The sequence below is a fragment of the Arachis hypogaea genome, chromosome 12 (genome assembly GCF_003086295.3).
Source record: "Arachis hypogaea cultivar Tifrunner chromosome 12, arahy.Tifrunner.gnm2.J5K5, whole genome shotgun sequence".
Taxonomy (NCBI): Eukaryota; Viridiplantae; Streptophyta; class Magnoliopsida; order Fabales; family Fabaceae; genus Arachis; species Arachis hypogaea.
In genome coordinates, this window is record NC_092047.1 from 75,885,118 (window position 1) to 75,908,439 (window position 23,322).

A 23,322-nucleotide genomic window follows, 5' to 3' on the forward strand; every position below is an offset into this window, starting at 1 on the left:
GAAGTCCAATGGAGTCCAGGAAGATACCTATAAACTGCTCTTGTTCCCATTTTCACTTAGGGACAAGGCAGCTAAGTGGCTGGAATCATTCCCAAAGGGGAGCCTAACAACCTGGGATGAGGTGGAAAGCAAGTTTCTGACACGTTTCTATCCCCCCACAAAAGGTCAATAGGCTTCGATCTGAGGTTCAGACTTTTAGACAACAAGATGGTGAAACTCTCTACGAGGCATGGGAGAGATTCAAGGATTTGACAAGGAAATGCCCACCAGACATGTTCCATGACTGGGTGCAATTGCATATTTTCTATGATGGACTTTCTTATGAATCAAGGAAGGCTGTAGACCATTCATCAGGAGGTTCATTGAACAGGAAAAAGACTGTGGAAGAAGCCATTGAAGTGATTGAGACAGTGGCTGAGAATGAGTACTACTATGCTTCAGAGAGACACAACACTAAGGGATTCATGGAGCTGAACCATGTTGATACAATTTTAGCCCAAAACAAGGTGTTCGCCAAGCAACTAGCAGAGCTCACCAGGAAATTAGAAACAAAGCAAGTGGCTGCAATACACACACAAGATCAAGAGGAAGTAAGCACTGAAGGAGGTGATTGGGAAGAGGCCAATTATGTAGGAAATCAACAAAGGCAACCATATGATCCACATTCCAACACTTACAACCCAGGCTGGAAAAACCACCCAAACTTTGGGTGGGGAAACCAGCAAAACCAACATAACAAGTCCACATACCAAAACTCCAACCAAAGATCATACCAAGCCACACAAAACACTTACTCCCAACCATCATATCATGGCCAAAATAATCAACCTACCCAACCTAATCTGAACCAACAATTTCAAGATCAATTAAACAGGATAGAAGGAATGCTGGCAAACATGGGTCAGGACATAAGTGAGTTGAAAAGCTTTAGGGATGATGTGAGATCTACCTTAAGGAACCATGGTGAAAAACTCAAGAGGATGGAGTCTCAAGTAGGAGAGCTATCTCAACAGGCCCCCAAGTCAACTGCAGTGTTCCCTAGTGACACAGAAAAGAATCCTAAAGGGGAACAAAAGGGAGTGAGATGGGAAGAATGCAAGGCCATCACCATATTGAAGGAAGTCTCAGAAGAAGAAGGAATCAGACCCTCAGAACAGGAGCCAGAAATCTTGAAGGAAGGTGTGGAAGAAGCTAAGCAGGAAAGTGAAACTGAGCAAGCCAAGGAACTGCAAAAAGGCATGCTGGAAACATACCAACCAAAAGCACCATTTCCTCAGAGGTTAGGAGGAGGTGAAAAAGGGAAAACCTATTCAAGGTTTTTAGAGACATTTAAGTCTCTCCATATCAATATTCCCTTCCTTGAGATTCTCCAGCAGATGCCTACACATATCAAGTATTTAAAGGAATTGCTGAGCAAGAAAAGAGTTTTGAAGGGAGGACAAACTGTAATAATGAACAAAGAATGCAGTGCCCTCATCAAGAAGGACATAGTCTCTAAGAAAACAGACCCAGGAAGTTTTCATATCCCCTGCATCATAGGGGAAACAAAAATTGACAAAGGATTCTGTGATCTAGGAGCTAGCATAAATGTGATGCCTCTGACTCTTATGAAGAGGCTACAACTGAATGAGGTGAGATCCACTGATGTAATCATACAACTGGCTGACAAAACTCAGAAGCAAGCTGAAGGGGTAGTTGAGAATGTGCTGGTGAAAGTGGGAAATTATTTCTTCCCCACAGACTTTGTCATTATGGACATGGAGGAAAGCTACCTACACCCTATCATTCTGGGAAGGCCATTTCTAGCCACTGCTAGAGCGCTCATAGATGTAGAACAAGGAGAGCTAATTTTGAGAATACATGATGAACAGCTCATTTTCAATGTTTTCAAACCTGCATCTGAGCCTGAGCCAGAACCTGAAAAGCCTAAGGATGATAGTAGCCATCTGTGTTTGGAGGAAAGCAATCCAGCAGCTGAAACTCTGAAACAGTCCTTGGAAGGCAAACAAGAATTGCAAGAGTTAAAGCCACAAGAATCAATAGAAACAGATCAGAAGGATCCTCCTGGCATAAGGGTCAATGAAGAAATCCTCAAGAGAAAGGGAAGAATTGTAAAGAAATTGCCAAGAGGGTGGAGAAACAAGAAAATTCCCACTGAAGGTTTCTCTCCGGGAGATAAAGTGATATCAAGTCATTATCTGCCAATCCCACCTGGCCTCAAAACCATTCCTTCCCAGCTCCCTCAAGTGTTCACAATCAGGAAAGTTCTTTCTATGGAACATTTAGAAGTCATGAAGGAATCAAATGGGGACGTTTTCATAGTGAGAGGAGAAGACATCAAGCACTACAATCCACCCTAACAAGGGACAACCGTCAAGCTAGTGACGTTAAAGAAGCGCTTGTTGGGAGGCAACCCAACCTGAGGTAATACCCCTTTGCTGTTTCTTTTATTTGTTTTAATAAAAAGGGTGAAGTAGTTTCTGTGCATTGCAAAGAATTAGGTTTGGTGTTTCACACCAAACAATGAATTCGTGGATCAATAATTCAAAGGGGAATGTGTGACTCTAAGTTTGGTGTTCCACCATAAAGATCAACTGAACACAACAACCTTTGAATTATATAAAAGGAACAACCATTCTAAGCAATCACAGAAATGCTTAAAATCCTTAGCAGCAACTTCATTCCAAGGAGAACTCAAGGATTCAAAGAACAGAGAAGTAAGTAGGAGACTAAGTTTGGTGTTCACACACCAACTTAAGACTCAGACACTTACCCATACATAGTTGAGCTAACCACTCAAGTGCTTGAGAAGCAAGCAACTTCATCACTCTTTGCAGGAAATGAAACAAGGATCTTAGAAAAAAAAAAAAAACATGAAGCAACAACTAGGAGAAGAAGGAGAAATCAAATTGTTTCCTGGCAACAAAGAGAAAACAAGGAATTTCACAAGGTGGTGTTGTTCCTTGACAATTCTTTAAAAAGGGCAAACAAAAGCATGCTTGTTCTGGTTTAAACTGTAATTGTTGAATCTTTCTGGAATGTGAAGTTTCTAGTATGTTTGTCTGTTTATTGCTTTGAATAAAGTGAATGCCTAGATGTTTGGATATAACTTCACCTTCTTAAACAAATGCTTGCCATGCTTGTTCTGTTTCCAAAAATAAAAGAAAAGTTTGAACAAAAGTAACTTGGCTCAATTAGTGACAAATCAAGTAGAATTAAGTGGTGGTATGCATGCTTGATTGTTTAGTCAGATCACTGGAAATAGAGTGTAGAATTATCATTTTTTGTGTAGAAATTGAAAACTGTCTATGGATCTTGATGAATAAATGTCTTTGGTCATGAAAAAGAAAGAAAAAGAAGAAGAAAAAGCCACTGAAAAAGGGCAACCAAAAAGCAAAAAAAATTGAGAAAATAAGCTAGGCACCAATGGTTTGAACTTCTGAGACAAATGCCTGTGGTGTTTATGTATTAAGGATATGCTTGGATGAATAGGTTCTGAGGAGTGTTTCAACACTTGGTAACTTGGGTTAACTAACCCGGGATTATCAACCAAAAGTCCATTATCAAGAGCAACATAAATACAAAACATTTAGTCACACAAAGAGGTGCTGGGCACCAATGTCTCAAGAAGAAATGTGAACTAAAATGCCTGGAGTGGATATGTGTAGTGCACTGATAAGAAAAAGAAAATGCCAAAGGCTTGTGCAACACATGACACTAAGCAAACAAGGAGCAAGGGAGCTCTAAGAAAAAGAAAAGAAAAACAAAGAAGAGAAAAGTGCCAAGGACATAAGAATAACAAGAGGCCATAGCAGTGTTTGATGGATGCAATGAAAAAGTGATAATCTTACCTGATAAGAATGAAAAAGTGATGCTGCAACTTTCTGCATAAAACCCTTTTGATGAACTTCAAATGCTTGCTAATATAGCCAATGTAATTGCTTTCTGTTTCATACTTTCTTCTCAAATAACTCAGGACTTGCTTAGAGACAAGCAAGTATTAAGTTTGGTGTTGTGATGCCAAGGCATCTTAGGCTAGTTTCACTAGCATTTTTCTGTTAGTTTTAGTTGTTTTATGCATTTTCTTGAGCTTAAAGTAACCAAGAATGGTTAAATGAATAACAAAGCAATGAACCATCCAAACAGTATGATTTTGATGCAAATTCCATGAGTTTTTAGTTATATTACTTGAATGCTATGAATGGAAGATTTCTCATGAAATTTTGCAAGACTTTGATGCAATTGTTTGGATGATTTCAGGGAAGAAGAGGCTAGGCAAGGAAGCAACAAAATCAATAAAGGAAGCTTGAATATCACATGTGGAGTTTAAGTTCCAGTTTAAGCTTAAACTGGAACTTAAACTACCAAGCCATATAATGCTGGAAATGGCGTTTAAGTTCCAGTTTAAGCCTAAACTGGAGCTTAAACGCCAGAATCATGAAGGCTAAGAAATGCTGGAACTGGCGTTTAACCTCCAGTTTAACCTTAAACTGGAAGTTAAACGCCAGAATGAGAATTTCACCAAGGGAGCATTTCCACGTTTAAGCTCCAGTTTAACCTTAAACTGAAGCTTAAACGTGTTCGACACAATTTCTCACCAGGAAGCATTTCCACGTTTAACCTCCAGTTTAACCTTAAACTGGAGGTTAAACGCCAGAAGTAAGAAAGGCACCAGGAGCATTTCCACGTTTAAGCTCCAGTTTAACCTTAAACTGAAGCTTAAACGTGTTCGACTATTTCTCTCCTCCAGGGTTGCTTTCTCATATCCACGTTTAAGCTTCAGTTTAACCTTAAACTGAAGCTTAAACGTGTTCGACCCAATTGCTCCTCCAGGGTTGCTTTCTTCATTTCCACGTTTAAGCTTCAGTTTAACCTTAAACTGAAGCTTAAACGTGTTCGACATTTCACACTCCTGGGTTGCTTTCTTCCATTTCCACGTTTAAGTTTCAGTTTAACCTTAAACTGAAACTTAAACTTCAACTTAAACGCCACTTTTTGAAAGGGGTTTCTGGGCCAAATATATTGAAGTTTAAGTTAGCATTTGAGCACAAACATTAACTTAAACGTATTATGGTATGAAACCCAATTGAATATCATGGTTTATGGGATTGGGCCTGAAGAATTGATGAGTCTGGAGCTTCAATTTGTTGAGTCTTGTGTCATTACTTGTTTATCACTAAGTTTGCTCAATGAATGTTACAGAATTGGATCACAGCCTCATCAGGATTATGGACCATAAACCCAAAGCAAAAGGAAATCAGGGAAAGGCCTCAAAGCCCAAGAAACACAACAGAAGCTCAATTTAGAAAGTGTATAAATAGGATAGAATTTAAGTTAGTAAAAAACTTTTACACGGGGAACTTTGGATCATTTTCTTTTAGTTTTGTAATTGAATTCAGAGCTATGACTCACTAAACCCCTTTCATTGGGTTAGGGAGCTCTATTGTAATTCAATGAATCAATAATAGTTTTATCTTCTTCTTCAATCTTTTCTCTTGAATTTTGTTAGAAAGCTTCTCGATCTAATTCCATTGGGTAGTTGTCTTGGGAAAGAAACTACCCATAATTGGAATCCTTCGGAACCTTGGGAAAGGAATGGAGGATTCATGCTAGAGAAGCTTTCTCACAGTGAATTGGATTGGGGTTTGGATGGATATTGTGACATGTAATCCTACCAAATTGTGGTTCATGAAACTGTGTGGTATAATCAGTGATCGAGCACCATCTCTTCTTATGAACATTTAAACCAAGGGATTGGGAATTTGTTTGTTTTTAGAGAGAATTGGTGAGCCAAGGGATTGGGATCCAATCATATAAGATTGCCAAGCAAAATTCAATGAATGCATTGGTTGAGGAAGGGATAAAAGTTGTTTTGATTCAGAGATCTCAATATCTCCTAACACCCAATGAACTCCCCATTTCTGATTTACCACTTTCTCTTTACATTCTGCAATTAAATTCATGCAATCACCCCCATCCCTTTTAATTTCAGCAATTTAGCTTCTCGCTCTTTAATTCATGCAATTTTACATTCCGCAATTCTCATCTAAATCTTGATTCCGCTCAACTAGAACATACTTCTAATCCGAATTGCTCACTCAACCAATCCTTGTGGGATTCGACCTCACTCTATTGTGAGTTTTTACTTGACGATAACCGGTGCACTTGCCGGAAGGAATTTTGCCGATCGTGCATTTTCCTAAATCGTAGCATATCAAGTTTATGCACATCAGTGGCCTTTGCCATCCTTCGAGAACGTTAGTGACACTCAACATTGTCACTAACGTTCCAATGTGCCCCTAGGTCTCACGTTAGAGTCCACGTTAACTAGGTTAACGTGGCTTCTAACGTGGCCATCTTTTAGCCATCCCAACGTTAGTGACAATGTTGAGTGTCACTAACGTTGGCTCATCCTTCATTTCTTATCGTTAGCTTCCACGTTAACCAAGTTAACGTGGAAGTTAACGTGACTCTTGGGGTTGTGTGTTTGCTTCAACGTTAGTGACAATGTTGAGTGTCACTAACGTTGTCGACAACTCTTCATCTTCTATGTTAGTTCCCACGTTAACCAAGTTAACGTGGGAGTTAACGTGGTACTTAGCACCATAGGCCAACGTTAGTGACAATGTTGAGTGTCACTAACGTTGGCTTCTCTTCCCCCCCTTTAACGTTAGAGGCCACATTAACTAGGTTAACGTGGCTTCTAACGTGGCCACTTATGAGTGATTGCCAACGTTAGTGACAATGTTGAGTGTCACTAACGTTGGCTCAACTTCTCTTCTCCACGTTAGAGTTCACGTTAACTTGGTTAACGTGACTCTCTAACGTGGGCATTGATGGCTTTTTTGAGAGTGTTATTGGCAATCACTTTTCTCATTAATCTTTGCAAGTTACCTCCCCTTTCTTGCTCCTTTTTGGTCCTGAAATCAAGCAACAAAGTGCATCAAAGCTCTAGTCCAAGTCATGAGTAATGCAACATAATATTTGTCACTAAACTTATGCAAAATCCTCATGAAATCATGTAAAATGCACAATGTATGATTGAGTCAAGGCATAAGTGAATATTTACCCAAAACTAGCTTATTTCCTAAAGAAATGCATGAAACTAACCTAAAAACAGTAAAGAAAAGGTCAGTGAAACTGGCCAAAATGCCCTGGCATCAGGGGGTAGTGAAGAAAAAGGCTGCCTGGGTTTTTTTCCGAGCTTCACATGGGAAGAAAGTTTTTTCTATGTATGACGAGTCATTTCGTGATTTTAAGAACTATTTCTTCAAGGTCCGAGCCGTTGAAGGAGCTTGGCCCTTTTTTCTGGATGAGAATGATGAGCCCACTTTTCCTTTAGAGTGGCAAAAGAACGTTGTTGTGTCGAGGTATTCATGGGAGATGTTGGACGAGGTCGAGCAGGCCTTTGTGACTGTGTTGGAGGAGAATTGGGGGGAGCCTCCCTATCTTGATACCAAAAAATTCTTAGGGGACCCCTCACTTCTTCGAGCTGAGCTGGGTAGTGATCGATTTCCTTTCTTTGTCAGTTGATTTTATTTTCTGCAAGCTCTTTTCTGATTTGTAACTTGATTTCTCACTGTTATGTGTTGCTTGCCGATATGATTAAAAATAATGAATATATGAAGGCCTTCAAGAGGGCCAGGAAGGCTACTGTCGCCCAAAACATCTCGGCCAAAGCGGCTGGAGAGGGATCGTCCCAGGTTCAATCGAAGCCATCCGTGCCGAGTTCACCTGGGCCGAGGAGGGTGATTTCTACTCCTTGGGTTCATCTGACTGACCTTCCGCAAACTTCAGCTGTTGGTGCTGGCGCTCCTCCTCCGAAAAAGCAAAAAACATCTGAGCCTTTTAACCTTGATGCCCCTGATTTTGATGCCGTCGAGTTTGTCGACCAACAGATTGCCCCCTATGGAGGTCTTCCAATGGATGATGTGTCCATTCTTCATCACCTGGAGTTCATAACTAGAAGTAGTGTGAAGATGGCTCATATGGGTGCGGCTCTTTTTTGAACTGCTCAGGGTATCCCAGTTCATGCTACAAAATCTTTCATGTTGGAGGCTAAGGCAGAGTTTGATAGAATAAAAGGTTTGAAGGAGGAGCTGGAGGTAAAGTTGGCGAAGGTGGAGAAAGAATTAGAGGGTGAAAAGGCTAGTTCTATGGCCTTGGCGGCTTCTGTGAAGTTGGCTGAGGACACGGCATTGAGGCACAAGGACAGCTATGTCACATCCTACCGTGAAGTAATGCGTCTCAGAGAAGAGTTAGAGTCTGCCCGGGTTGACTATACTGAGCTCCAGGGTCACCTTGTGGGCAGCGTAAATGCTACTTATGAGAACCTGTTCCAAGGGTTACCTGAAACTGGAGGTCGATCTCGGATGAGATCTTCTGTACTGGTCGGAGATGGCGTGTCCGGCTGGCTGGTGGCGGTCGGAGCTGTTGTGTCCGACTTGTTGGACTGGCTGCACTTCTGATCCTTGGTCACCGGAAGGTGGAGGGTACCTGCAAGAGACTCCGATGCTTAAGTTAGCATGGGTATTAAACAGGTTTTTAGTAGAATCAGAATATGAGTTATACCTGGGTGCTCCAGTGTATTTATAGTAGTTGTAGAGTGACCTTCTTATATAAGATAAGTTAGTTATCTTATCTTATTTTATCTTATCTTATCTTTGAGTGAGGTCATCTTATCTTCTGGGGAACTGCCTTTATCTTTCTAGGCTTTGACTACCTTTAGATTGGGCTGTGTCCCTTCGTCTGGGCCTGCTTGGGCCTCTTACGGCGATTTGGCCGAGCTTTTTGTGAAGAGGTCGGGAATTGGCCGAGCTCTTTGAGAAGAGGTCGGATAGTCTAACCTGAAGAGGTCGGTCGGCTTGTCGCTAAACATCCCAGGTCGAACAGCTTGACCCAGGGTATGAACAGTGCCCCTGCTTGAGTTCGATCTTTCCGTGAGATTGTGCTTTTCAGAGCTTCGATCTCTTTGGAAGTCATGCTCAAGCATTTGTCTGGCTTGTTTCTTCATTGCTTTGCAATCTTTTGCAGATTTTCTAGAGGTTTGGTACATCACAGTCCAACCTCTTTTGAGTAGTAGTGTGGGTTTTCTTCCCTTGCCTTCTGGATCGCGCCTTGCTTTAAGTTTGTGTTGACAACCCTCTGCTTTGGCGAAGTTATCCCTGTGGCTTGATATCCGGACTTTTAGTGACTTGTCCAATGACTTTTTAGTGTTCTTTATATAGAACCTTTTTTAGTCTTGGATGACGTTTGTAGCCCTGTTTGAGATTGTGCCTTCTTTGAGTGGAGTTGTATCCCTTTTAGCTAAGCACATTTGAGCCTTAAGTTGTTTCTCAACCTTTGGCTTGTTCTTTTTTGAGATCGTACTTGCGCCTCTTCTTAGCTGACGTCGACCTGTACGACTTTGCCCCTGCTTGAGTTTGGACCTTTCCGCGAGGTCGTGCTTTCGGAGCTTCGATCTCTTTGAGGAAGTCGTGCTCAAACATCCTGACTTTGGTCGATCTTGAGTAGTTTCTCCTTGTGCAACTTTGGTATTGCCCCTTTTTAGTTTGTTGAGAGGTCTTTTCAGCCTTCTTCTGACTTGTTTGTCTTCACTGCTCGGGCTTTTTAGTAATAATCCAACAACTTTTTATAGTTTGTTTGGATGACTTTTTAGCGCCGTCTTTGAGGCCATGCTTTTTGCTTTTTAAGTAATGTCTTTTTTCAAGACTTCGTACTTTTCAGTGAAGCACTTCTGGCTTTGGTCTTTTGACCTTTCCTTGGCCTTTGTGAGATGTTTGCAGAGTGTTGGTACTTTTGCTGTCCGACCTCTTTTTGTTTTGTCCACTTTCTGCTTGGTCGAGGTGGTCCTTTGGGGCTAACTTGTCCGACAACTTTTTAGTGTTCTTTGGTAGAACCTTTTTAGTTGGTCTGAACAATTTCGATAGCCTTGTCGTGGAGCCGTGGCTTTTTGGGCAAAGCTATGTCCCTTTTAGCGCACGTTTTTCGTTGGTCCGATTTCTCTAGTCGATCCTTCTTTAGCTTTCGTTGGTCCGACTTCTCTTGTCGGTCCAAGTTGTAGCTTTCGTTGGTCCGACTTCTTCTTGTCGGTCCAAGCTGTAGCTTTAATTGGCTCGGGCTGACTTCTTCATGTCGGCCTCTTCTAAGTTATTTCTTAGTAATCCTCTTTCTTGGACCTTTGTCAGGTCTCTTTCAGGGATTACTTTTATAACTTGTTTGTAGGAGGCCGACTTCTTTACGTCGTCCTCTTCTAAGTTGTTTTTGTAATCCTCTTTCTTGGACCTTTGTCACATCTCTTTCAAGGATTACTTTGTAGGAGACCGACTTCTTTATGTTGATCTCTTCTAAGTTATTTTGTAATCCTCTTTTTTGGACCTTTGTCAGATCTCTTTCAGGGATTACTTTTATAACTTGTTTTTCGTAGGAGACCGACTTCGTTAGGTCGATCTCTTCTAAGTTATTTCGTAATCCTCTTTTATAGGGTTGGCCAGACCTCTTTCCAGGGTTTACTTATAACTTGGGTTGACTTGGTCCGACTTCTTAACGTCGGCCAGTCTTTAAGTTACTATTTAGCAATCCATAAGACCTCGTCAGGTTCTTTTTTCGGATCACTTTCGATAACTTCTTGTATTATTCTGTGTTCATCTTTGCCGATTTGTAGAAGGTGATTTCTATCTTTGTTTGGTCGACCTTTAGATGAATCGCATTTTCATCTTTATTGGTCTTCCATCGTGATTGTGCAGTGAATTTGTTTTTCACTTTCTGCCGATCTGTTGCTTTATAATCGGGCGATGAACTCTGCTTTCACTTTTTTGCCGACCTTGTCGAAATCGGGCGATGAATTCTGGTTTCATCTTTGCCGACTTTTATCGTGATAGGGCGGTGAATTTGGTTTTCACCCCACCGACCTTGTCGTGATCTGGCAGTGAAATTTGCGTTTCAGATTAATGCGTCTTGGTATAGCAGTGAATTTTGTTTTCACTTTGTCGACCTTTGTCGAAATCAAATGATGAATTTGGTTTTCATCGTGGTCGGGCGGTGAAGTTGGTTTTCACCTTGCCGACTTGTCGCTTTGTAATCAGATGATGAATTTGGTTTTCATCTTGCCGACTTTGTCGTGATCGGGCGGTGAATTTGGTGTTTCACCTTGCCGACCTGCCGTACTCGGGCGTCTTGGTAGGAAACTTTTAGGGAATCTGCAATCTTTTAAACATTAAAATGAAGATAAGAGTGTGTACGTGTTAGTACTTACCTTTCTAGGTCGGGCAATCTTTTTGGATCTCGGCCTGGTGCCCTTTTTAGATTGCAGGCATGCCATGACCTTGGTAGCTCTCGCCCCTTGAGTTCGGACAGTCTGTACTAGCCCTTCCCAAGTACTTCTATGACTCGGTAGGGTCCTTTCCAGTTTGCTGCTAGCTTTCCTTCTCCAGGTCGAGTTGTTCCGATATCATTTCGGATTATGATGAGATCGTTGTTGCTAGATTACCTTCCGATTGTATCTTGAGGCCATTTGACGTTTTAACGCTTCCTCCCTAATCCGAGCTTTTTCTCGGACTTCTAGAAGTAGGTCGAGTTCTTCCCTTTGGATTTGGGAGTTGACCTCTTCATTGTAGAGGATCATTCTGGGGGATCCTTCTTTGATCTCTATTGGGATCATTGCCTCTATTCCGTAAGCTAATCAGAAAGGTGATTCCTTTGTAGTGGAGTGTGGGGTTGTCCGATATATCCAGAGGACTTGTGGGAGCTCTTCTGGTGGGGCTATAGGGAAGTTGGCAGGCTTTTGATGTAAAGCTCTGACTTTGTATTTTGGGTTTTTGCTCTGAAGAACTTTGGTTCTTTCTGTAAAAATTTTGCATCTTTAATCGTTTGTTGTGACTTTGCTCGCCTTTGAGAAGAATGTGTGCTTTGCTTAGGGGTTGGTTGCTGTTCCTGTTTCTTTTCATTGTTGCCCGACTCCTTTTGTACAAAAGTTCTAGCTTTTGTTTTGACCTTTTGTTTGAGAGGTGTTCGGACTGTTTGGGTATTAGATTGTTGACTTCTTTTCTCTGTGTTCTTGCCCTGTTGTTGCCTTCAAAGGGTGCCCCTGGACTTTCGTGTGAGTCCTGGGGTTTCCCTTTTACTACCACGTCTGTCACTTGATATTTTCCTGTTATTGTCCGAGTTGTTTCCTTATTTTCCCAAGCTGTTTGGTAGTAATCCCATAGTCGACCTATGTCTTTGAGATGTCTACTAAGATCCCGGACAGCATGTCTGATTGGCTGGATTTCATAGTTTTAATGCGTGTTACTGTGGCTGACCCTGAGTACATCCCTTATACCGCCTTCGAGATTGACTCGTTGTTGTCTTGTAATGTAGCCTGGATGAGGCTTCTGTTATTGCCCCCTGGTTTGGTGTTGGCTAGTTTTGAAAATGCATCAGCTCGGGGCATTCTGCTCCCGAGGTATGTGTCGGACCTCATATCCCCGAATTGTCCGAGCTGTTGGTGCTGGCTAGTTTTGAAAGTGCATCAGTTTGGGTATTCTATGTATCGGACTTCATTTTCCCCGATTTGTCCGAGTTGTTGGTGCAAGCTAGTTTTGAAAATGCATCAGCTCGGGTATTCTATGTGTCGAACTTCATTTTCCCTGATTTGTCCGAGCTATTTTCTGTTTTTGTCCAGGGTCCCCAGAATTGTCCGAGATGTTCTCTGGTTTTGTCCAGGGTCCCCCGAATTATCCGAGCTGTCATCTGTAGGATTCTTCCAACTAAGTTTGTTTTCTGTAGGATGCCTTTTATGGGCTGGTTGGTCCGAACTCTGATAGTGTGAGCTTGAAAGTATGGGTGGAGTCGTTGAGAGGTGAGTACGAGGGCGTAGGCAAACTTTTTCTATCTTTTGATAGTTTAGTTCGGCCCCTTGTAGAGCTTTACTGATGAAGTAGATGGGTTGTTGCCCACTTTCGTCTTCTTTGACTAGTGCTGAGGCTATTGCCCAACTTCCCACTGCGAGGTATAATATGAGTTCTTCACTTTCCCGGGGTCTGGTGAGAATGGGTGGTTGCCCCAAGAATTTTTGAAATCTCGGAAGGCTTATTCGCATTCCGTTGCCCTTTTCAACTCGTCTGACCTCTTTGGTGTGAGGTGGACGTTCAACTCGTCCGACCTCTTTGGTGTGAGGTGGACCTTCAACTTGTCCGACCTCTTTGTTGTGAGGTGGACCTTCAACTCGTGTGACCTCTTCGGTGTATGGTGGACCTTCAACTCGCCCGACCTATTCGGTGTGAGGTGGACGTTCAACTCGTCCGACCTCTTCCTCCTTTTTGCTTTTGATTGGGCGAGGTGGTGAGATCTTCTTAGTGTTGCGTATTTCTCGGTAAACATCCACAAAAGACACCCGAAGAGGGGTGTAATTGTGGTATTTTCTTGATCTTTTCTCCATGCTGACCTTTTTTCTTGGACTCTTTGTCCCTATCTCGGGAGGAGTAGGAGAATCCGAATTTTGAGGTCTCTCCTAGTCGAGAGTTTTCCTCCATGTTGATGTATTTCTCTGCCCGTTCCTGTATCTCGTTCAGAGATATTGGGTGCTTCTTGGATATTGAGTGGCTAAAAAGTCCTTCTTGTAGGCCATTGATGAGACCCATGATAGCTGCTTCTGTTGGCAGACATTGTATGTCCAGGCACGCTTTGTTGAATCTTTTCATGTAGTTGCGAAGACTTTCCTGATCTCCTTGTTTAATTCCCAGCAAGCTTTGAGCGTGTTTGGCTTTATCCTTTGAGACTTTAGCTTTCATGATCTCCTTGGTGAAGGGATCTTTGTCCTTGTGGGAGTCATCATTGTGACTGGGTTGAATGGTTTTGGCTTTGAGATCAGCCTCGAGCTTTAGGAGCTTGTCCTCTAGCTCTCGTCGTTGCCTTGTTTCTCTCCGGAGGTTTCTCTTAGCATCTTGTTCCAGCTATTTAAGGCGATTCTGTTGCTTACGGATAGCTTCCAAAATTTCTGTGTTTGGGGGTTGCTTATCTTCCTCGTTTTGAGGTGTGTCTTCGGAGGTGGCGTCCGTGTCTTTGTTTGGTGTTCTGTCCACCAAAACAGAGTTGTGATCTTTGTCGTGGTCATCCGCCATGGTGATGGGATGACTTCCAGGTTCCCCGGCAACGGCGCCAATGTTCCGAGGGTTACCTGAAACTGGAGGTCGATCTCGGATGAGATCTTCTGTACTGGTCGGAGATGGCGTGTCTGGCTGGCTGGTGGCGGCCGGAGCTGTTGTGTCCGACTTGTTGGACTGGCTGCACTTCTGATCCTTGGTCACCGGAGGGTGGGGGGTACCTGCAAGAGACTCCGATGCTTAAGTTAGCATGGGTATTAAACAGGTTTTTAGTAGAATCAGAGTATGAGTTATACCTGGGTGCTCCAGTGTATTTATAGTAGTTGTAGAGTGACCTTCTTAGATAAGATAAGTTAGTTATCTTATCTTATTTTATCTTATCTTATCTTTGAGTGAGGTCATCTTATCTTCTGGGGAACCGCCTTTATCTTTCTAGGCTTTGACTGCCTTTAGATTGGGCTGTGTTCCTTTGTCTGGGCCTGCTAGGGCCTCTTACGGCGATTTGGCCGAGCTCTTTGTGAAGAGGTCGGGCATTGGCCGAGCTCTTTGTGAAGTGGTCGGATAGTCTGACCTGAAGAGGTCAGTCGGCTTGTCGCTAAACATCCCAGGTCGAACAGCTTGACCCAGGGTATGAACAGAACCTGAAGGAGCAAGTTCGAGTTCTTGCTCCCGAGGTCGACCTTACTCTTTTCAGCCTGGACAATGTCGTGAAGGAGGGTAAGATTGTTCCTGACGGCCTTGATGACGACGATGTTGAACCTCTGCCTGTGCCAGTTGCCAAAGCCACTGTTGTGCCGACTTCTTCAGCTCCTCCTGGTGAGATTAGTCATCCCGTGCCCGAGCCTGACTATCAGATATTGAATCAAGATGACAGGACGGTGGATGTTGTGCCCCTCCAGACTCGTCCTCCTTCGCCCCATGTTGATGCTGCTTCTGGGAAACCTCTGGATCCTCTTTAGTTATTTGTGTTTGGCCCTGTCTGTGGGCTTTTGAACTGTTTATTTTTTGTAAATGGTATTTTGCTGACTGTTGACACTCTCTTGGTTGCTTGTTTAGCAACTTTATTTTGAAAAACAAAGCAGTTTCCAAGCTTTCGGGGCTGATTTTGGTGGCCTCTGAAGCTTGCCATTATTATAGCTAGCAGTTTTTATATCACGTCTGTTTGCACTTGTCTTGGCAGCCTTCTTAGTTTTTTGGGAGTGTTGGAACTTTTTGTTATATAACGCTGAAGTCGCCGATTTCATTATGTCGGTTTTGTCCGAGCTGTTGTTGATAATCCTCTTTTTTGGACCCCTTTTTAGGCCTCTTTCAGGGATTATTTTTGTAGCTTTATGTTTTGGATCGACTTCTTCGCGTTGGGTTCTTCTAAGTTATTTTGTAATCCTCTTTCTTGGACCTTGTTCAGGTCTTTTTCAGGGATTACTTTTATAACTTTTATGTTTTGGGCCGACTTCGTCATGTCGGGCCCTTCTAAGTTATTTTTTGTAATCCTCTTTCTTGGACCTTGTTCAGGTCTCTTTCAGGGATTACTTTTATAACTTTTATGTTTTGGGCCGACTTCGTCATGTCGGGCCCTTCTAAGTTATTTTTGTAATCCTCTTTCTTGGACCTTGTTCGGGTCTCTTTCAGGGATTACTTTTATAACTTTTATGTTTTGGGCCGACATCGTCATGTCGGGCCCTTCTAAGTTATTTTTGTAATCCTCTTTCTTGGACCTTGTTCAGGTCTCTTTCAGGGATTACTTTTATAACTTTTATGTTTTGGGCCGACTTCGTCATGTCGAGCCCTTCTAAGTTAAAGTAATCCTCTTTTATAGGGTTGGCCATGATGTGTGGAAAATGATCCAACACAAAACTCACCGGCAAGTGGACCGGGTTGCATCAAGTAATAATAACTCACATGAGTGAGGTCGATCCCACAGGGATTGAAGGATTGAGCAATTTTAGTTTAGTGGTTGATTTAGTCAAGCGAATCAAGTATTGGTTGAGTGGTTTGTATTTGACAGAAACTAAATTGCTTGAAATGTAAAGGGAGAGGGGGTAAATTGCAGGAAATTAAAGAGCAAAGAAAGTAAACAAGCTGAATCTTAAAGAACAAGTAATATAAATTGCAGAAACTTAGATTGCAAGAAATGTAAATAACTGAAGCTTAAAGTGCAAGAAATGTAAATTGCTTGAATGATAAAAGGAACTGGGAATTGGGATTGCAGAATTTAAACAAGCAAAGGTAAATTGCAATAAACAGAAGAGTAGAGGAGTAATTGAATTGAACTAGATCTCAACAGAAAAGTAAAAATGCTTTGAAAATTTAAAAACAGAAAGTGAGCAATGCTTAATTTGCAGCAATTTAAAAGTGGTTGAAGATCTCAGTAGTGGAAGAGACTAGATAACAAGTCTAGATCTCAAATCCTTCCTTGATCCAACAAGAACAATTGCAAAAGAAATAAAGGAAAGTGAATCGCAGAAAGTGTAGAAGAAGAATAAAAGAAGATGCAGTAAACAAAAATTGAAATTCAATTATGCAGAAGATTAAACAAGATCTCAAGGTGAGATTGAAACAGAAGTTCTTCAATTCTTCACCCAAGATCCAAAGCAAGAAAAGTAAAGAGTGCTCAAGCAAGAACAAGGAAGAAGAGAGATCAATTCTCCTTCCCAATTCTCTAAGATCTAAATTCCAAAGTAAGAGCTCCAAAAATGAAAATGAAAATTAAAAAGAAAATTCAAAGTAAAGTCTAGAGGTCCTAATTACATCAAACTAGCTCCTATTTATACACTTTCTATTCTTGTATTTTGGAATTTGGATAGGCTTTTGATTTGGTGAAGAAATGAATTAAGTTGGATTTTTAATTCAATTTTCAGCCCAATATTGCACCTCCCAGGGGTAAGCTCAGTTGGAAAACCAAACTGAGCCCTCAAGTGTTGCTGTCCGTGTCATTTGGTGCGCATCCCAGCCTTGGTTGAGTGTGTGACACTAGAGCTCAGTTGGAATTTTGAACTGAGCTCTAGGCCGTGTCAAGTGCGCGCAATGCTTCCTCCTTGGTGCGCCAAAATGCTTGTCACAGCCCCTTGGTGTGCAAAATTTATGCGCCAAAGTGCTTGGCCGTGTCAAAGTGTGGGGGAGAAGGGGGGAAGTAGTGCTCAGTTGGAAAAACCAACTGAGCTCCCCTTGTGTAGCGCTTAGCTTTCGGCCTCAAGGTCCCAGGTTCAACACTTGGTGGAGGAAATCTTGAAGCTAATTTCCTTGGATGAGTGGGCGCTCCTCCTTCCCCTTTCATGGAGCTCCTTGGTTCGAACCTTCCTAAATGCATCTTGGCTCATTTTCTTGTAGCTAAGTGGCACTCCTTCCTTATGTTTCAAAGAATTCCCAAGTTCGAAACTTGGCCCAAGCATTTTAGTTCATTTCCTTGCAAGCTGAATGGCGCCCCTCCCTTGTGTTTCAAAGGATTCCGAAGTTCGAATCCTAGAGGAGGCATTTTGGCTAATTCTTCATGATTTTCCTTTGTGAGGAACGTTCCTTGCCTCCCCTTGGTCCTTGGTTCGAATCTTGGTGGCTTCATTTATGGGATTTTTGCTTTGAATTAATTTTTGAGAGCCCCCGATAAAGCTCACTTAGTGAACTGAGCTTTATGTTGTTCCCTTGCTTTCTTTAGTGCTCAGTTGACTATTTGAACTTAGCTTGGTGCCTTACTTTCTCTCATTTGTCTTTGTGAAGCTCAGTTTGCTTTCTCAACTTGGCTTCCATTCTTCTTTGATTTTTGCCACGCTTTTCCTCTCTTGGGCATGCTTGTTGCTTCCTTTGGACACATTCCTTAGGCCACGCTTTTCTTATTTTCTTCTTTCTTCACCTATAAATAATCAAAACAACCAATTAAAGTATCACTAAATTCACAAGGCTTATAAATCATTAAAAATCAATTAAATTTGGCTTCAACCTCATGATTTAGCATCAAATAAATGGTGGTTGTTTGATTCAAAGAAGTCATGCATTTTCATTCCAAATTACTTACTTAGAATGCAAGAAAGTGCATAAAACCTAATAAAAATAAAGAAAAAGGCTAGTAAAACTAGGCTAAGATGACTTGTCATCAGGCCAGACCTCTTTCCAGGGTTTACTTATAACTTGGTTTGACTTGGTCAGACTTCTTAACGTCGACCAGTCTTTAAGTTATTATTTAGCAATCCATTAAGACCTCGTCAGGTCTTTTCTCTGGATCACTTTCGATAACTTCTTGCATTATTCTGTTTTCATCTTTGCCGATTTGTAGAAGGTGAGTTCAATCCTTGTTTAATCGACCTTGAGATGAATTTGGTTTTCATCTCTACTGGTCTTTATCGTGATCGTGCAGTGAATTCGATTTTCACTTTCTGCCGATCTGTTGCTTTATAATCGAACGATGAATGTTTCAGATTAATGCGGCTTGAGCATTTGTAGAATATCTAAACATATTTTATTTAAAGGAAAATGCAAATACGTACATGTGGAGTTTTTATCCTTTTGAGTCGGATAATTTGTGGATCTCAACTTAGTGCCTCATTAAAAAACCTTTTCAGGAAAAAGAGTACACCCTATGCTGAGATCCCTTACCATTCCTAGCTATAATACCTTCTTAGGTTGCAGGCGTGTCATGACCTAGGAAGCTCCCGCCCCTCGAGTTCGGACAGTCTGTAGTAGCTCTTCCCAAGTACTTTTATGGCTCGGTAGGGTCCTTTCCAGTTTGCTGCCTGCTTTTCTTCTCCGGGTCGAGTTGTTCCGATATCATTTCGGATTAGGATGAGATCATTCTCAGCGAAACCTCTTGGCACTACCTTTTGATTATATCTGGAAGCCATTCGACGTTTTAGTGCTTCTTCCCTGATCCGAGCTCTTTCTTGGATTTCAGGAAGTTGGTCGAGCTCTTCCCTTTGAAGTTGGGAGTTGGCTTCTTCATTATAATGAACCACTCTAGGCGACCCTTACTCGATCTCTACTGGGATCATTGCCTCCATTCCGTATGCTAATCAGAAGGATGATTCCTTTGTTGTGGAATGTGGCGTTGTTTGATATGCCCATAGGACTTGTGGGAGTTCTTCGGCCCAAGCTCCCTTTGCGTCTTGTAATCTCCGTTTTAGCCCAGCCAATATGACTTTGTTGGCAGCTTCGGCTTGTCCATTGGCTTGGGGATGTTCGACGGAAGTGAACTGGTGCTTTATGTTTAAGTCGGCTACTAATTTTCTGAAGCCTGCATCTGTGAATTGGGTGCCATTGTCCGTGGTGATGGGGTATGGGACCCCGAACCTTGTGACGATGTTCCTATATAGGAATTTTTGACTTCTTTGAGCAGTAGCGTTAGCTAAGGGTTCTGCCTCGATCCACTTTGTGAAATAGTCTACCCTTACTATGAGGAATTTAACTTGTCCCGATCCCTGAGGAAAGGGTCCAAGAAGGTCGAGTCCCCATTTTGCAAATGGCCAAGGTGAGGTTACACTGATAAGCTCCTCTAGCGGGGCAATGTGAAAGTTGGCATGTTTTTGACATGGTGGACATGTCTTTACAAAATCTGTGGCCTCCTTTTGTAGAGTTGGCCAATAAAATCCTGCCCGGAGTAATTTTTTGGTGAGCGCTTGTGCTCCGAGATGATTACCACAGATGCCACTGTGTATTTCTTTTAGAACTTCCTTTGTGTTGGAAGTCGGTACACATTTTAACAATGGTATTGAAATTCCTCTTTTCATAGAGTATTGTTTATGATAGTGTAGTATTATGCTTCCCGTTTTAACCTTTTTTCCTCCTTCTCATCTGTAGGAAGTGTTTCTGTTTTGAGGTAGTTAATTATAGGAGTTATCCATCCTTGATCTAGACCAGTTATGGCTAGGACTTTTTCCTCTTCCGAGATTGACAGGTTCAGTAGTATTTCCTGGATGAGGCTTCTATTGTTGCCTCCTGGTTTGGTGCTGGCTAGCTTTGAGAGTGCGTCAGCTCCGGCATTCTGTTCGCGGGGTATGTGGCAGATCTCATATTCCTGGAATTGTCCGAGCTGTTCCCTGGTTTTACCCAGGTACTTTTTCAAATTGGGGTCCTTGGCTTGGTAGCTCCCCGTTATTTGTAAAGTGATCACTTGTGAGTCGCTGAAGATAATGAGTCTTTGAGCTCCGACCTCTTTAGCCAGCTTTAAACCAGCTAGTAATGCCTCATATTCCGCCTAGTTGTTTGAGGCAGGGAATCCGAATTTGAGAGAGAGTTCGATTTGGGTTCCTTGATTACTTTCAATTATCACACCTGCGCTGCTTCCTGTCTTATTCGAGGAACCGTCCACGTAGAGATTTAATTCTATGGGGTTTCCAGGGTGTCTGTAAATTCTGCAATGAAGTCGGCTAAGTACTGTGATTTGATGGCTGCCTGAGCTTTATATTGGAGGTCGAACTCGGATAACTCGACTGCCCATTGTAAAATTCTGCCTGCTAGATCTGTTTTCTGCAATATCCCTTTAATGGGCTGGTTGGTCCGAACCTTAATGGTGTAAGCTTGGAAGTACGGGCGAAGTCATCGAGATGTTAGTATGAGAGCATAGGCAAACTTTTCTATTTTTTGGTAGTTCAGCTCAGATCATTGTAATGCTTTACTGATGAAATATACGGGTTGTTGCCCACTGTCCTCTTCTCGAACTAGTGTCGAGGCTATTGCCCGACTCCCTACCGCGAGGTATAATATGAGTGGTTCTCCTTCTCGTGGCCGAGATAGGATAGGTGGCTGTCCTAGAAATCTTTTGAAATCTTGGAAGGCTTGTTCGCACTCCGTTGTCCATTCGAACTTCTTTCCTTTCCTTAGAGTAGTATAGAAGGGAAGAGATCTTATTGCTGATCCTGCTAGGAATCTGGATAAGGGTGCCAGTCTCCCGTTGAGTTGTTGTACCTCTTTGACACAAGTTAGGCTTTTCATGTTGAGTATGGCCTGGCATTTATCCGAATTTGCCTCAATTCCTCTTTGTGTGAGCATAAAACCTAAGAACTTGCCTGCTTCTACTGCAAAGGTCCATTTTGCAGGATTGAGTTGCATGCCATGCTTTCTTATAGTGTCGAACACTTGGACCAGGTTAGACAATAATGTCTCTTCACTTTGTGTTTTTATTAACATGTTGTCCACCCAGACTTCCATGACTTTTCCGATATGATCTGAAAAGACTTTATTCATTAGCCTTTGATAAGTAGCTCCCGCGTTCTTGAGACCAAAAGGCATCACAATGTAGCAGTAATTTGCTTTTGGTGTTAAAAACGAGGTTTTTTCTTGATCGGGTGGATACATGGGGATTTGATTGTATCCGGAATATGCATCCATAAACGAGAGGTATTTATATCCGGAGGAGGCATCTACCAGAGCATCGATACTTGGGAGTGGATAAGGGTCTTTTGGGCAGGCTTTGTTGAGATCTGTATAGTCGGTGCACATTCGCCACTTCCTGTTTGATTTTTTCACCAAGACGACATTAGCTAACCATAGTGGGTACTTGACTTCTCTTATGAATCTTGCCTCCAGTAGAGCTTGTACCTGCTCTTCCACAGCTTGGGATCTTTCGGGTCCGAGCTTTCTACACCTCTACTGTACTGGCCGAGATCCAGGATAGACTGCTAGCTTATGACACATTAAATCGGGGTCTATGCCTGGCATGTCTGCAGCCTTCCACGCAAAGAGGTCGACGTTGTCTCGTAAGAACTGTACGAGTGATTCTTTTATATCTCCTTTTAGAGTCGTGCCAATATTGGTTGTTTTGTCCGGGATGTCTCCGATCTGGACTTTCTCTATTTCGCCTTCAGGCTGTGGACGGAGTTCTTCTCGCCTCTGAACTCCACAGAGTTCGATTGTGTGAATTCTTCTCCTCTTCCTCTGAGGTTTAGACTTTCGTTATAACAGCAGCGCGCCATCTTCTGATATGCTTTTATCGTAGCTATCCCTTCTGCGGTTGGAAATTTCATGCATAGATGTGGAGTTGAAACTATTGCGCCGAGTTGATTTAATGTTGTCCGACCTATTAAGGCGTTGTAGATGATGCACGGAAAACTTGTCTCTTAACAAATTTCCTTCGGCAAGTGTACCGAATTTGTCGTCAAGTAAAAACTCACAATAGAGTGAGGTCGAATCACACAAGGATTGATTGATCAAGCAACTTTAATTAGAGGAATGTTCTAGTTGAGCGAATCCAGGATTTGAGTTTAGAATTGCAGAAAATAAAATGGCGGGAAGGTAAATGACGGAAAAAATAAATGCTAGAATTAAAGAACTGAAAGTAAATTACTGAAGTAAATTGCAGAATTGTAAATAGGAATGGGGGAATTGCTCATAAGAGTAAATAACAGAAATTAAAGAGAATGGGTAAGATTAGAAATAGGGAGTTCATTGGGCTTAGGAGATGTTGCATTCTTCGGATCAATTTCATTTTCATTTCTTCCTCAATCAATGCACTCATTGATCTCCTTGGCAATCTTAAGTGATTGAATTACAATTTCTTGTAATCCAATCTCTCAAATCTTGATCAATAGCCAATTCCTTGGTCAATTGCTCATGAGAAGAGATGAAGTATGGTCACTGATTATACCACATGCATTTCCCAAATCAAGTGTTGAGAGGATTATAGTCACATATTCATCCAAACCCAATTTGGTCCAGCATGAGAAAGCATCTCTAGCTTGATCTCTTCATTCCTCTTTCAAGGTTCAGAAGAATCCAAGTATGAATATCTTCTTTTCCAAGATAACTACCCAATTGGATGAAGATCGAAAGCTTTCAAGTAAAATCAAGAGAAAAGATAGAAGAAGAATAATAAAAACTAGTATTGATCCATCAAATTACAACAGAGCTCCCTAACCCAATGAAAGGGATTTAGTTGTTCTTAGCTCTGGAAAATGAAAACAAAGATAGAGAATACATGATGAAAACTAGAAGTACAAAGAAAGTAAATACAGAGAGTAATTCTATGCCCAGAGGCTCCCTATATTTTCCAACTCCCCTAATTAATTCAAAGCTACTCCTATATATACTACTCTTCTACTCTTCTAGTTGGTTCTTCAAGTCTTGGATCTGGGCCTTTGGATCTTGAGTTTGAAGCAGTTATCTTCTTCATTGGGCTTGGCTTTACTTGCAGAGAGAAAGTGTGAAGTGGGCAGAGACTTTTGCTTAGAACGTTAGTGGTGTTAACGTTCAGTGAAAATATAGGTTCGAGAACGTTAGTGACATTCAACTTTTTCACTAACGTTCCTTACCCAAGTAAGAG

The 23,322-nt window shown here is 41.9% G+C and overlaps 1 non-coding gene across 1 annotated transcript; it reads right to left on the minus strand.

The window, feature by feature from the left end:
• Window positions 1-170: 170 nt before the first annotated feature.
• LOC112731352 (small nucleolar RNA R71) lies at window positions 171-274 on the minus strand. The gene has a single exon (XR_003167134.1). It is a non-coding gene; the product is annotated as a small nucleolar RNA R71 (small nucleolar RNA).
• Window positions 275-23,322: the final 23,048 nt, after the last annotated feature.